The following is a 15,380-nucleotide window of genomic DNA, read 5'->3' on the forward strand; positions in this document are numbered from 1 at the left end:
AGTGGAATGACACATCCTCAGGTTCAACAGAAGTAGGTCTTAATCGCGGTCCACAAAGGGAGGAGGAGACGAGGAGGCTAAATGACATGAGTTCATTAAAGTATGTTCCAACACACGGAGATCTTTATTCAACACGTCGTTGTGTGGCCTGAAGCTGAAGGTCTCCGTGGTGCTGCTGAGAGCTAGTGGTCATCTCACGTATGAAAGTGTGGTCAGGCTGCACTAGATTGACTTAAAGCTTGGAGAGCTTCATGTCTGACTTCACGTGGGCCAAAAAGCACCATTGCCAGATGTGTAATCACTGTATGGATGTTGTATTGTGGGAGAAATGGACTGGAGCAACTGGATGGTGGCTCTTGGTCCTCTAAGTGAGATCCCTCTGTGAGCTCATCGCTAACGATAACTGACTCCACTCCAAACATGAGCGGGGTGAGAGATTAAACCGCTACGAGCACCGTGTAGCAGGTCCATGATGTAATCCCCCTCAGAGCCAGCAGGGCGGAGTCTAAACACATGAAAGTCCTGAGCCAATGAGAAACAGACCTGACCTGACAAGTGGGATTGTGACCTGTGTGTGTGTGTGTGTGTGTGTGTGTCTATCACCCTTACCCTCACTATTACCCTCACTCTTTTCACTCTCAACCTCACTATCACTCTCACTCTCACCCTCACTATCACCCTCAATCTCACACTCACCCTCACTCTCACCCTCACCCTCACTCTCACTATCACTCTCACTATCACCCTCACTCTCACCCTCACCCTCACCCTCACTCTCACTATCACTATCACTATCACCCTCACTCTCACCCTCACCTTCTCTCATCTTTCACTCATATATCATGCAGCCTCATGTTGTCTTCATTCCTCCCCACAGACTCTCTCTTCCTCTCCTCCTCTCCTCCTCTCCTTCTCTCTCTGGGTTCAGGCGTCTGCTTCGGTCTCACTCCACAGTCGCGTTATGGATCTTAATAGTCGAGCCTTTGAAGTCAAAAAGCACTCTGAGGTGAGATGTTGATGACGGGAGGAGTGAAGCACAACAACTGTGACGAGAGCTTTGCAGTCCTTCACGAACGACACACTATTATCTCCCTGTTATTTACGGGTTACCTTTGCTTTTCCAGATTGCTTTACTTTAAGCTGTGAATAAAACCAGCCGAGCACATGGGTATAGTAGCTCTGTTATGATGTACCTCAGTCCGCTCCAGTCAGGGAAGATCAAAGAAGATATATGGCATAACTCACACGGACCCGTTGGTGGAGGCTTGATTCAGCTGCAGGGTAATCCTGATCCAGAAAGGGGATTGTCCTCACCGGACCCTGCTGCTCCACAGTGTGTGTGCGTGTGTGTGTGTGTGTGTGTGTGTGTGTGTGTGCTTTCCTCCCAGCAGGCTGAAGCAGTCTTTAAAGCTATTTATAGTCAGGTTTTTGTTTGGTTTTTACCTCCATTGCTTATCTTGCTATTTAAGTTATTTGATCGAGTAGTGAAGTCATTGGAGAAGAGTGCCTTCTACAAAACCAGTGAGCAGAAACTGGGAACTGCTGAGTTCCAGTGGCTCAATGGCCTGGTAATCATTCAGAGGCTTAACCACTTCTTCATCTGCCTTGATCTCAGCCATCCACCGTAGTGGACTCCTCGTGAGGGGAAGAGGTTTGGGTTCCTAATGAAACTCTGTGATCAACATGTAAGGAATGTCTCGTGTGGCTTTGACATGTCCAGATGTTTTTTTCATCCATCACAGGAAGGACTGCTTCTCCACAGATAGACATCCACTGGCTGATCAACTAAAGGAAGCTGCATGCATCACTGCTCTTCAGCCACTTGGGGGCCAGAATGAAGCTCGACGTCCCTCAGTTTCACATATTATGACATAATAATAATAATAATATCACGTCCAGCAGACAAAGAGCAGCAGCATCATTATTCATTTGGAGAGGTGTCAATCCAACAGGGGCTTTGTTTTTTAGAAGCATCCGACTATGTAGCTGTTGAATACTCCAATATGTTCACCATGTAGCTTCTTCCACTACACACTTCATATATTCAATTCAATTCAGTTTATTTGTATAGCCCATTTTCACAAATTACAAATTTGTCTCAGAGTGCTATACAATCTGTACACATAGACATCCCTGTCCCAGAACCTCACATCGGATCAGGAAAAACTCCCAAACAACCCTTTACGGGGGAAAAGGGAAGAAACCTGTTTGTTGACTTCAGCTCTGCCTTCAACACCATCATTCCGGCTCTGCTTCAGGACAAGCTCTCCCAGCTGAGCGTGCCTGACTCCACCTGCAGGTGGATCACCGACTTCCTGTCTGACAGGAGGCAACACGTGAGGCTGGGGAAGCACGTCTCTGACTCCAGGACTATAAGCACCGGTTCCCCTCAGGGCTGCGTTCTTTCCCCTCTACTCTTCTCCCTGTATACCAACAGCTGCACCTCCAGTCACCAGTCCGTCAAGCTCCTGAAGTTCGCGGACGACACCACCCTCATTGGGCTCATCTCTGGGGGGGACGAGTCCGCTTACAGGTGGGAGATTGATCATCTGGTGACCTGGTGTGGGCAGAACAACCTGGAGCTAAATGCTCTGAAGACAGTGGAGATGGTCGTAGACTTCAGAAGGAACCCAGCCCCACCCACCCCCATCACCCTGAGGGACTCCCCAGTCGACACTGCAGAGTCCTTCCGCTTCCTGGGCACCATCATCTCCCAGGACCTCAAGTGGGAGCTGAACATCAGCTCCCTCACCAAAAGAGCTCAACAGAGGATGTACGTTCTGCGGCAGCTGAAGAAGTTCAACCTGCCAAAGACAATGATGGTGCACTTCTACACCTGCATCATTGAGTCCATCCTCTCCTCCTGCATCACCATCTGGTATGCTGCTGCCACTACCAGTGACAAAGGCAGGCTGCAGCGTGTCATCCGTTCTGCCGAGAAGGTGATTGGCTGCAATCTGCCATCTCTACAGGACCTGTTCGCCTCTAGGACCCTGAGGCGGGCAGGTAAGATTGTGGCCGACCCCTCGCACCCGGGTCACAAACTCTTTGAGGTCCTTCCCTCCGGCAGGAGGCTACGGTCCATCAGGACCAAAACCTCACGCCACAAAACCAGCTTCTTCCCGGCTGCCGTTGGCCTCATGAACAAGGCCCGGACCCCCGCCTGACCTGACGTGGTCACTTACCCCTCCCCCACACCTCAAGCATGTGTTATGCACACACTACTTTGCACACTAATCATTGCACATGCACTTTTTGCACTCCTGCCTTGCTTTTTGTATTTTTGTATTTTTAGTTGTACTTATTGTGTTTGTATGTTTTTATGTTTTATGTTCACTGTATGCACCCATACACCAGAACAAATTCCAGGTAGGTGAAAACCTACTTGGCAATAAATACAATTCTGATTCTGATTCTGAGGAGAGCAACAGAGGAGGATCCCTCTCCAGGATGGACAGGTGTAATAGATGTCATGTGTACAGAAGGAATCATTATACACAAATTAAAACACAGTATCAACACAATCAATGGATATGACAGAGTGTATGAATAGTTGGTAGTAGGCATATCCCACGATCCAGACCTCCACGATCCATCAGGCAGATGGAGGTAGAGAGGAGGAGTGGGCGGAGTCTCAGCAGGGCCATGGCATAGTTGGTAGTAGGCATATTCCACGATCCAGAACTCGATGATCCATCAGGCAGTTGGGATCTATGACGTCTCATAGGGTCCGATGGACATCTCATAGGGTCTGATGGACCCTATGAGACGTGAAGTCAAAAGCATTCCGGGGAGAAAGCAGAGCGAGTAATGTGCGATAGAGTCTACTCTTAAATGAGGTGACTGTGTCTGCCTCCCGGACTGAAGGTGGAAGCTGGTTCCATAAAAGAGGAGCTTGATAACGCTCTGGCTCCCATCCTACTTATTAAGACTCTACTATATATATATATATATACCAGCATTCATATTGTGCTTCCCCTGAAAGGTTTTTTTTTCTATTTATTGGGAGTTGTTCCTGATCCGATGTGAGGTCAAAGGTCAGGGATGTCTCTGTGTACAGATTGTAAAGCCCTCTGAGGGGAGTTGGTGATTTGTGATATTGGGCTATAGAAAATGAACTGAATTGAATTGAAAATTGAATATAGAGGATATCTACTTGACTTGGCAAGTAGATATCAGTCCTAATGTTTAAATCCTGATATAAAGCTTTACTTTCTTAACAGTAGCTCCCTTGAGAAGACATGCCGTCTTTCCGACTCCTGTGATGTGATTTCTGAGACATGGTTGTTTCAACAATACAATGTCCATTTGCCATTAATTTCATACTATATATGTGCATCTGTCTATTTATTTGTATGCACTTGTTTTGGATGAATGAGTAATGACATCGATTTCTATCATTTCAAACTCATTTCAAATGCCATTATTTTTATTAAAAAATAAAAATAAATTCGTTTGACAGACAGTCCAGCTCCTGGAAACAGTAGCATCGCAGCGAGGTGTAAGGCATTAAGGGCTTAGAGCGACGCCCCAGGCGGGCTCATATGATACCCGGGAAGAGGAGGGCTCATGTGTAATGGTTACAGGTACTGGAACCCAAAAGCACAACAAACACAGGAATGCAGGAGGAGGCTGTTTACTTAATGTTTCAGGCAGGGTCAAAACCGGGTGGTCCGTTAAACAGGGCAACAAATCTAAAAGGGGCAGGCAAAAATCTCAAGTCGGGTTAACAGGCAAACAGGGTCGTAACACACAGATCAGAATTAGTACTAGGAATTCGCTGGAAAGTTTGGCGGTGACACACAAGACAATCTGGCAGAGGACAAGTGGGAGTGAGGGAGCTAAATAGTGAGGGACTAATGAGGGGATGGGCTGCAGGTGAGAAGGGCGTGAGGACCAGGTGAAGGGAATGAGGGACTAACGAGGTGATCAGAGGCAGGTGAGAAGGGCGTGAGGACCAGGTGAAGGGAATGAGGGACAATCAGGTGAGGATGACAGGATCTGGAATGACAGGAGAGTTCATTAAACATGTAAGCAGGATGAATTTAACGAGGAAGGTGGGGAATTCGTGACAATATGTTACAGTCAGCTTGGTATTTACCAGAAGCTCCTAACGTCCAGATCAACGTATGAAAACATTCTGAGGATGAAGCAGCTCCTCTTCTGAGGATCGGGCTCCTGTTCCCTCCAACCAGGTTCAGTCTCCGGCCGCATGGCCAACATGACACTGAGGTTAGGCATCTCACTGATGACGCCACACCACTGTTGGCCCATAAGCCATGAGACATAGCTGTAGAATGTAGAAAAGAGGCTTTTGTAAAACACGAGAGGGGAAGTCAGACAGTTTGATTGATGGAATCGTTGCAGCGTCTACTTAACAATCCTCTATATTTAGATGTGACTGGTATCCCTGTTGGCTGCACCAGCATTACCTCAGACTGAGAGCGGTGTGCTTGAAGACTGGGCAGAGAGGCTGCTGTCATCCAGTCCAACACAACCACTGGTATGTGGAGCTTAGCATGCGATGGCCAAACAAGCACACATCTTATTATTTAAACTGAAAACATGCTCATGTTCAGCAGGGAGGTAGAGCGGGCCAGGGGAGTCAGGTGGTCTGGGTTTCCTCAACACGCCTTTCACTCGTATATCTTAATTTGCATTTTGACAAATGTTCCTGTTGTTGGGAGTAAAGAGTGCATGGGGTGCACGTTATGAGCTGGGGGTTAATGAAAGTGAAGGGAGAGAGGAGACATGCACCTTTATTGGGCCGGGGGTTAACGGATACCAACATGTACTCAAACGTCACGAGCAGTTGTTCACGGTGATTATGGGAAAGGAATGTGCTGCAGAAAAATACTAAATATGAGTTTGTCCCATGACAATATATCAAAAGTATTTTATACATCTTAAATTAAATGTATCAGGCTGCTTACAGCTGCTGGAATGTTTAGCAGACTAAAGATATGTTTCTCAGGAGGTGGAGACGACATGAATATTGGACTGCTATCAACCAGGTGATACGTGGCTCCATGGCATGTGTATAGAATAAGCTTGTGAGCTTGTTATGCAAAACACATCTACTATTGCAGGTTCATCTTTTTTCCCCATCATTCTTCCCAGTAACAATAACTGTGTACTCACGGGGTCATCGGGTCATCGGGTCTGGGGTAGATGAACTCACGGGGAAGATCAAACAAACTGAGGTGCCTGCTGCCCACATCCATCCCAGTGTCTTCATCCCAGTGTCTCCCTGGTCCAGTGTCTTCATCCCAGTGTCTTTGTCCCATTGTCTTCCTGGTCCAGCTACCTTCCTACTGGGGTCCTTTGTACAATGAGAATGAATTAAGTGTTTAAACAGTTAGACTTCTCATATTTACTCTTTTGGGCCTCAGCCGTTACTCCAGTGAACACAGCGCTATCGCGGGAGGAGAAATGGCCATAACTATTGAAAGGAGACCAAAGTTGTAATAAATCTGAATGATCCTTTAACCGGGCGGATTTGGACCCCTGACGTTCCTCCTTACACTGACTGAACCGCGCCGCCTCCCACCAACCCAACCCCAGCCCACTCACTAAACACAGATGCCAGAAGGAAAGCCTTCAGCACCAGCACCTGTACATGGAGGACGACTGGAATGGAGCATGGAGAGAGCGGATTAAAGACGGAGGGCCAACTTATTTCAAAGAATAGCTCATGAATTCCAACGTTGTATTGTTGCTGCATTGACGTTCCCCATCAAAACACACCTGATCCCCCAAGTGAGTTGAGCCTGCAGAGACAATTTGCTGTGTGTCCAACCATCTTTAGAGAAGGTGAACACCCAGGAGGTGTATCCAATAGAGAAGAGCATGTTCCAGGTTATAGCCAGTGTCATGAAATGAGATTAATGAGTGGTACTTCATGCATCGGCATCCACCACATTCAACATAAGTTTTCTTGTTGTTTCATGGTTCATCACTTTCACTTTTACTGCCCACTTCAAACAGCATGGACACGTTTGATGTTAACACGTACAGCGATGTTATGTAAGGAATACTTCTTTTTATATAATGTGCACATTTCAGGCTGTTTCATGTCAGGAGAATCACATATTTTATTATTAGATCAACAGCAAACAGATCGTTCACATGTTCCATAGATGACATGAATATTGCATGACCTAACTTGTATAACGAGCATTCACAAGAGATTCCATCACACCTCTTGATTGAACCAGAGGAGGCATTCATATCAGGCATCAGCATGCTCCCATGTCCCATGAAACGGGTTCTGGGGCTCCAACGCGCTGCTGTGAAAGGATCCTTGGGGTTATCTAACAGCAGCACTGGCGGCCAAAGGATTACTCATCTTAATGTTCCTGATAATATGACAAAGATGCAGAAAATTATCGAATTACCAATAAATGAAACCTTGTTTTGGCTGAGCATTCAGGAGACACAGGGAGTCGTTGGGCTGACCTTGTGACTGCTGTTCATTGATTATAGTTCAGCTTTCAACACCATAGTCCCCTCCAGACTGGCCGGCAAGCTGATTGAGCTGGGACTGAACACCCCCCTGTGTGCTTGGATCCTGGACTTCCTGACCGCCAGGCCACAGGTGGTCAGGGTGGGCAGACACACCTCCAAACCCCTCACCCTGAACACAGGATCCCCCCAGGGTTGCGTCCTCAGCCCCCTACTGTACTCCCTGTACACACATGACTGTGTGGCCAGGTTCAGCTCCAACACCATCATCAAGTTTGCGGATGACACAGTGGTGGTGGGCCTGATCTCCGACAACGGCGAAGGCCTACCTGGAGGAAGTTGCTGATCTGTCACTCTGGTGCCGGGACAACAGCCTCATCATGAATGTCACCAAAACTAAGGAGCTGATTGTGGACTTTAGGAGGGTACAACAACAGAGGACGTACTCACCACTGGGGATTAACGGGACTACTGTGGAGAGGGTGAGCGGGTATAAATACCTGGGAGTCCACATCACCGAGGATCTGACATGGTCAACGAACACAGACACTCTGGTGAGAAAGGCAAGGCAGCGCCTCTACCACCTCAGGCAGCTGAGGAAATTTAAAGTTTCCCAGAGGATCCTTCAGTCCTTCTACTCTGGAGCTGTAGAGGCGTCCTGACAGGAAGCATCACAGCCTGGTTTGGCAACTGCTCCGCTCAGGACAGGAAGGCTCTGCAGAGAGTAGTGCGTTCGGCTGAACGCACTATTGGAACTACACTCCCACCCTGCAGGACTTGTACACCAGGAGGTGCAGAACCAGAGCCGGCAGGATCATGAAGGATCCTCACCACCCCAACAACAGACTGTTTCAGCTGCTGCGGTCAGGCAGGCGCCTCCGTAGTCACGCTGCAAGAACAGAGAGACTGAGACGGAGTTTCTTTCCTCAGGCCATCAGGACTGTGAACTCCGACCTCACCAGGACCCCCACATAGACCCACACAACTGCCCCTCTTAGGCACACACACACACACACACACACTTACTGTAAATATTGTGTTGTTTTTTATTGTAAATAGTGTGTACTTGTTGCCCTTGCACATTCCTGCTGAGCATTGCCACTTTCATTTCACTGCACACCCTGTGTGTGTATGTGACAAATAAAACATCTTGAATCTTGAATCTTGAATCTTGTTAGAACACGAATGCAGAGCAGACACAAGGGGCCATGGGAAATCAAAGGACACAATGTTATGAACTCCCTCAGACATTGGAGCCCGTTTTCCATAGAAATATCAAAAATATGATATTGAGAGATTCCACAAACCACAAGCGTAAAATATCTTATCTTTATTTGAGATTGATATTTTGCCTTCAAAGCTCTGAGCGGGAGGAAATAGGATTTCTTCCACCAAGCTTTCACCTGCATGTGTAAACAATCCAGCAGGGTCTTTTTTTTGTATAACTTTTTATTTTGCATTTTCCACAAACAGATTATTCCTTGACATCTATAAAAGAAAAAGAAAAAAAGAGAAAGAAGAAACAAAATAAAAAAAAATAAACACAAAAAAACAACAAAACAAAACAACAACAAAAAGTAATATATCTACAACAAAATAAAATCAGCACATCCAAGTCCATCCATATCCACATAAACACCCGCCAAAGATTCCCACCCATCCCCTCCCACATGTTTCTACCCTCCAAGAGTAGGACCCAATGAGGAGGGAGGAAAGGACTAAACTATCAAACTACATAACACCAAATGGTAAGCATGGAGTACCAAGTAAAACAACTAAAGAAAGATAAAAGGCATTAATGTGAAAAGTAAAAAATAGAAAATTAAAAAAACAACAGACATTCATTTCATACCCAGATTTTTCATAGACCTCTTTGTTTTGCAGTTGCACTGTATGTGTACAACATCAACCCCTCTCAGTTATACTATCTACATCCAATATCGACTCTAGATATAACGTCACGCACGCCCATCTTCTTGTGAAGATATCTAATGTCATTTGTAATTTTGCAGTCATTTTTTCCATTGTATGGACCTGGTTTAATCTCTGTCTCCACTGAGTTATGGTTGGTGGTTTTGCATCTTTCCAGTTCAGAGTTATTGTTTTTCTGGCAATCATTAAAAGTATGCAGAGAATATACCTCAGATTGGTGTCCCCTAAATCTCTTGGTATAGACCCCAGCACATATATTAATGGGTCTGAGGGTACCTCCACTTCAATAATTCTATTGATTTCTTTTTTTATATTTTTCCAAAAACCTTTGACTACTGGGCAGTCCCAAAAGATATGCGTGTGATCTCCTATTTTTCCACATTTTCTCCAGCATAATGGAGCTGAAGGATCCTGCACATATTTAGAGATTACAAGAGGTGTATTAAAATATCTGACTTTTAGTTTCCAATCAAATTCTTTCCATAATTGGCTATTGATTCCTTTATGACATTTGTTGCACAGATCTTCCCATGTTGCATCTTCAATTATAACATTTAATTCCAATTCCCACTTTTCCTTGATGTTCAACGTATTTTGTGTTCTGTCAGCTGTAAGCCTTCTATATATGTGGGAGATGTGGTTTTTAGTTGGAAAGCCGTTTTCTGCTATACTAATAAAATAGTCTTCCATTACATTAGGTTTTTTTTTAACTAACTGTCTGTCTTTATGGTTTGTAATGTAGTGTCTCATTTGAAGGTATCTATACAGGTCCTTTGATGGAAGTGTATACTGTTCTTGCAGCTGAGAAAATGATTTGAGTTCTGTTCCATCAAATAATTGGTTGATGGTTTTAAGACCTTTTACAGCCCACTGTCTAAATCCACCATCCCATATCGAGGGAGGGAATTCTATGTTGCCTACAAGTGGCATAGCCCTTGAGAGTGAGCTGGGTCCTTCAAGCTTCTTTTTAATTATTGTCCAAATCTTCAGTGTGTGTTTTATCCATTCGTTTTTATTTTTTATTTTGTTAAATGATTTGATATCAATAAAAGGCAATGTTGATATAGATATACCCTTAGCTGTGCTCTGTTCTATCTGGGTCCATCCTGTCTCCTGGTCATTTCCAATCCATGCCACTATAGCCGTTAGTTGTGCTGCCCAGTAATATAGTTTCAGGTTTGGTAGGCCGAGACCTCCTTTTTCTTTGGGTAGAAGCAGTGTTTTCAGTCTTATTCTGGGTTTCTTATTCTGCCAGATGAATTTTGAGATTAGTTTATTTAACATATTGAAGATGGAAACTGGTACTGCCACTGGTAGAGACTGAAACAAAAAGAGGAGTCTGGGTAACACATTCATTTTCACCGTCTCCACTCGACCAAACAATGAAAGAGGGAGAATTTGCCAACGTGTCAGGTCATTTTTTATTTGTTTGATTAACTTATTGTAATTGGCATCAAACAGCTGTGTGAAGCTAGGTGTAATATTAATTCCCAAATATCGAAATCCTTGTTTAGACCAGTGAAAGGAAACATCCTCGTTCAACTGTGTGGGCCAGATTCCAGATATCATCATCGCCTCTGATTTGTTTTCATTAATTTTATACCCCGATACTGAGCCGTATTTGTGCAGACACTGCATAAGTACAGGAATGGAGAGAAGAGGGTTTTTTATAAAAAGCAAAATGTCATCTGCAAACAGAGCTATTTTATGGTCTGTTCCGCTTTCGTCCACTATTCCTTGAATTTGTAAGTTTTGGCGTATAGCTTCTGCAAGAGGTTCAATACTAAGTACAAAGAGGATGGGTGACAGTGAATCCCCCTGTCTCACGCCCCTCTCCACCTTAAAAAATTCTGAGCAGTGACCATTCACTCTGACTCTTGATCTTGGGTCTCTATACAACAAGTTGATCCAGCTAACAAATTATTCGCCGAATCCCATCTCTATCAATGTTTGTTCCAGGAATAACCAGTCAACTCTATCAAATGCCTTTTCGGCATCTAAGCCGAGAAGCATTGCATGTTGTCCGTCTCTTGACGCTATTGCAGGGTCTTTAATACATCAAATGAACTTTGATGCATATTCTTTTTCAGCCAACATAAACATAAAACTGTTGCTTTTAAACGGAGGAGGACATCTCAAGCCAGCCGGGGTGTAGAGATTACAGGAAAGTAATTTATGAGCCTTTGTGTTCTGACTGCAGCTTCGGCCCTGGAGGCACGGCGACGCCCCGAGGCCTCAGCCAGCAGCTCCTCAACGTCGGGGCTCTTCACTGATTTATCGGAGTTGAATTAAAAGTTCAAGATGAACTTGAGCTTGACTTACAGACGCTCAACTTGTCTGTGCTGATTAAGACATGTCTGTACTACATGACACGTCTCTCTCAACCCTCGGTCTGAGCAGCAAGATTCATCGGCTGTTTCACCGAGCTTCATGTGAGCAGCTGAAGGCTCCCGTCTCCTCACAGAGTGAACACCGTGGTGCTTTCAGGGACCTCCCGTCTTCTCACAGACTGAACACAGTGGTGCTTTCAGGGACCTCCCGTCTCCTCACAGACTGAACACAGTGGTGCTTTCAGGAACCTCCCGTCTCCTCACAGAGTGAACACCGTGGTGCTTTCAGGGACCTCCCGTCTCCTCACAGACTGAACACAGTGGTGCTTTCAGGGACCTCCCGTCTCCTCACAGAGTGAACACCGTGGTGCTTTCAGGGACCTCCCGTCTCCTCACAGAGTGAACACCGTGGTGCTTTCAGGGACCTCCCGTCTCCTCACAGAGTGAACACCATGGTGCTTTCAGGGACCTCCCGTCTCCTCACAGAGTTAACACAATGGTGCTTTCAGGGACCTCCTGCCTCCTCACAGAGTGAACACAGTGGTGCTTTCAGGGACCTGTTTTTTATTGAATTGACCATGCTGATAGCAACGGTCAAAACATGGGCACATCTATGTTCTCTGTGTGACGGTGTGTCCATCGCTCATTGGAAAGACGCTCTGGACCAGCGCTGCGTTCCTTTTCCTCCATGGTCTGAACCATCGGTGATGTCGCAGTCGCTCAAGCGTAAACCTGTTAACGCCGTAACCGTAACGTAAATATTTACACCTACTTTTGTAATATGTGAAGTTCTCCGCACTGCCCCTGCGCCCCACCTGTAATACCTCGGCGCCCCACTTGAGGGTTGTGCCCCACAGTTTGAGAACTGGCCGACGGTGTGTAAATGTTAGTTACCGCTGATACACATTGGAAAAAACCCAGTGACCTCGACCTCGTGTGGCTGAGTCTTTATTGAAGTCGTATAATACTTTGTTTTGATCCAGCATTAAACGTTAGCCAGTTTACATATTGTGTGTTAAAGAACTTCCATAACACTTTTAACAAGCTCCTGCGCTCCAATAACTCCTCCACCCAGCGGACAGAAAGGTGAAGCCTCCTCCGGGGACCACGTCCATGAAGAGGAAGACCACGAGGAAGATGTGAGCTCCCCGTCCCTCCGGCCTCCGGTTGTAACGTGTTGTCTGTGTTGTCATGAGAGAAGACATCTGGCGTGTTCTCTGGTGCCATTATCTCCGGTGCACACATGCACCTTCCCGCAGAGCACACGCCATGCAGCAGGTCCTAGTGAGCGGAGCGGGCCCGAGGAAATGATCTATTACTCAGAGTAAACTCTAAACAGCCTAATGACACGTGGCAATATAAAATGGAAAATTCAAATAAACACCAGTGGGCCTGTTTGGAGGCACCCGTGGTACAATAGCCCAAACACTGGGCATTTGAGTAATCATTACTAGTCATAACTCAGCTCAGTGGAGATGTTAAATAAACAGCATACTTCTGTAAGGCATATACAACAAGGCCCACATTTACTTTAGCCGTATCACAGGAATCTGTGGGCTAAAGGACACTCACCAGCCATGCAAAGATGCTATCTTTTCGTGTCCCATTCTGTCCTTTCATCAACAGCTCACAGGAGACCTCAGCACCGCACGCCTTGGTGGCCTCTGGCTGATGCGTATGACATAACAAGAAGCCCACACTGTCTGATTGATTACACCTCTGGGCCTCAAACAGCGCTACAGGACATGTCGTATCGCTCCTGTTTTGCCAGCTCCACCACTGGGATTCAGATCACCAGGAGAGAAAACAAGTTGAAAACCATTTTCCTTATAAGCTTGCTCAAAGCCCAGGAATGAGTTATGAAACCATAATCTGGTAAACATCCAGGCGCGATGTTGACGCTGACCTCATAGGTCAAAACCTGCCTCTAATTGGCTCCTAATTGGACATAATTACAGGGCGATTAGGACGAGCTCTGTGAACCGGACCGGTCGAGCCCAGTGGTGGGGCTCTCACTGCTGCCAGGTGGTTCTGGAGCCCAGGTAAGGTGTCACTGCAGGGTTAGAACCCAGTGGGCCCACAGTTAGAGATGAAATTGAGGCTATTACTTTCCTGCTATTCATGAGTACAATTGTATGCCATGTAAAGACAGTAATAATCACTCAATGGATGATGCTGTTAAAGGATTACAGGAACCGACCGCGTGCTGTAGAACAGTAGTAACTCTGTGGATTCTGTTCTGACGTCTTCATCACTGAAGATCTTCCAGATATGAAAGACACGTGGAGTTAATCGCTCTATAAAATAACTTTTCCGTCCAAGATAACAGAACATGTTCTTTTGCCAAGTGATTAATCATAATTATTATCCTGTGAAGTCTGTTATGTAGCGAGAGGTCAGGCCTGACGCAAACACAGACGACCCTGAGCTGTGAGGTTTCTCATGAATAACCGGCTTCGCTTATGCATGGAAGACAGTTTCAGGAAGTATCTTCTGAAATCACATCCTCCTCCATGTAACGTGTATAAATAATTCTAAGATTGACCTGTGGATTAGAGGAACATTCCGCTGCATAGAGACAACCAGTGTCTTCATCTTCATCTTCATGCCGAGGTGCATTTAGCACACTGTTAACAGAAGATGTACAACAATTTGACAGAATGATAAAGAGTGTTGACTAAAACAGAAAAGATACATCAGGTCTTTGTTGAGCGATGAAGACTGTAATGTTCTTCTATGAATATGTCCATATGTTCACATAGTTTTGTGAGACTGGTGATTTCTGAATGACATCACCTCATTGTGCTTTGTTTTCCTGCGATGGTTTAATGTCAGTGCTACCTACTCCTGGTTTCAATGCACCAACTCGTAGATGGAGATTGACATTGAGACATTAAGAAATTCTTAAGACATTTTTGAAACGGCTTCAATCCCACACTAACTGTCCTATTTCATTAATGCTAAAACTTCTATGTGTGAAAAAAGCTTTTGTGTATGTCATACTGCGGTCCCCTGACAGCCATCACTAACCCAATATCCTGTTTCAGAGAGACTGAGCCTCCAGCGTGTTGCTTTTGGCCCCCCACCAAATCCCCAAAGTATGAAAATTACCCATCCAGTAATGGCCCGCAGCTCTTTAAAAGCCATCAGCGTTTCTTTTGACAAACCTCCACACGGCTGCAAGGCCAGAGCCGACTGGCAGAACACAGCTCTGCCCACCGACCACAAAACCCACCGAGCCAAGTGAGCAGGGTCATTTAAACCATTTGTAAGACCGTGAGGCCCGGCGGTTACAGCTCTGCAGAGAGCCCAGATAAACAGCACCGGCTTCCTCTCGGCTTGTTATCAGCTTTCTCATGCGCTGGCTGCCCCCCTCCCCCGCCTCGCTCAACGTGTCACATCCCTCTGGGTGTCAGGGCCCACGAATAGCTCGACATGTTGTCCCTCTCTTTCTGTTCGGATGTGACTCGTCTGCATCTCCATCGTCGTCGTGTGTAAACACAGACGGGCACAGGAGGACCACTTGTGCTTCGAGTGCTGCGTAATGATAGGTTGTCACCGGCGTCAGAGAGAGAGGCCTTCGAGAGAAGCCGCCTCACACATATGAGACAAGCAGCCAGCCTTATGAATAGTCCTTTAGTTCTGGATGGCCTG

At 45.9% G+C, this 15,380-nt stretch overlaps 1 long non-coding RNA gene across 1 annotated transcript; it reads right to left on the reverse strand.

Moving 5' to 3' along the window:
• Positions 1-4,934: 4,934 nt before the first annotated feature.
• Positions 4,935-6,292, reverse strand: LOC130203170 (uncharacterized). Its single transcript, XR_008833451.1, has 3 exons — positions 6,142-6,292; positions 5,102-5,290; positions 4,935-5,001 (listed from the first exon to the last, which is right to left on the reverse strand). It is a non-coding gene; the product is annotated as an uncharacterized LOC130203170 (long non-coding RNA).
• Between the last annotated feature and the right edge of the window lie 9,088 nt (positions 6,293-15,380).

The sequence above is a fragment of the Pseudoliparis swirei genome, chromosome 13, assembly GCF_029220125.1.
Source record: "Pseudoliparis swirei isolate HS2019 ecotype Mariana Trench chromosome 13, NWPU_hadal_v1, whole genome shotgun sequence".
In the NCBI taxonomy this organism is placed as follows: Eukaryota; Metazoa; Chordata; class Actinopteri; order Perciformes; family Liparidae; genus Pseudoliparis; species Pseudoliparis swirei.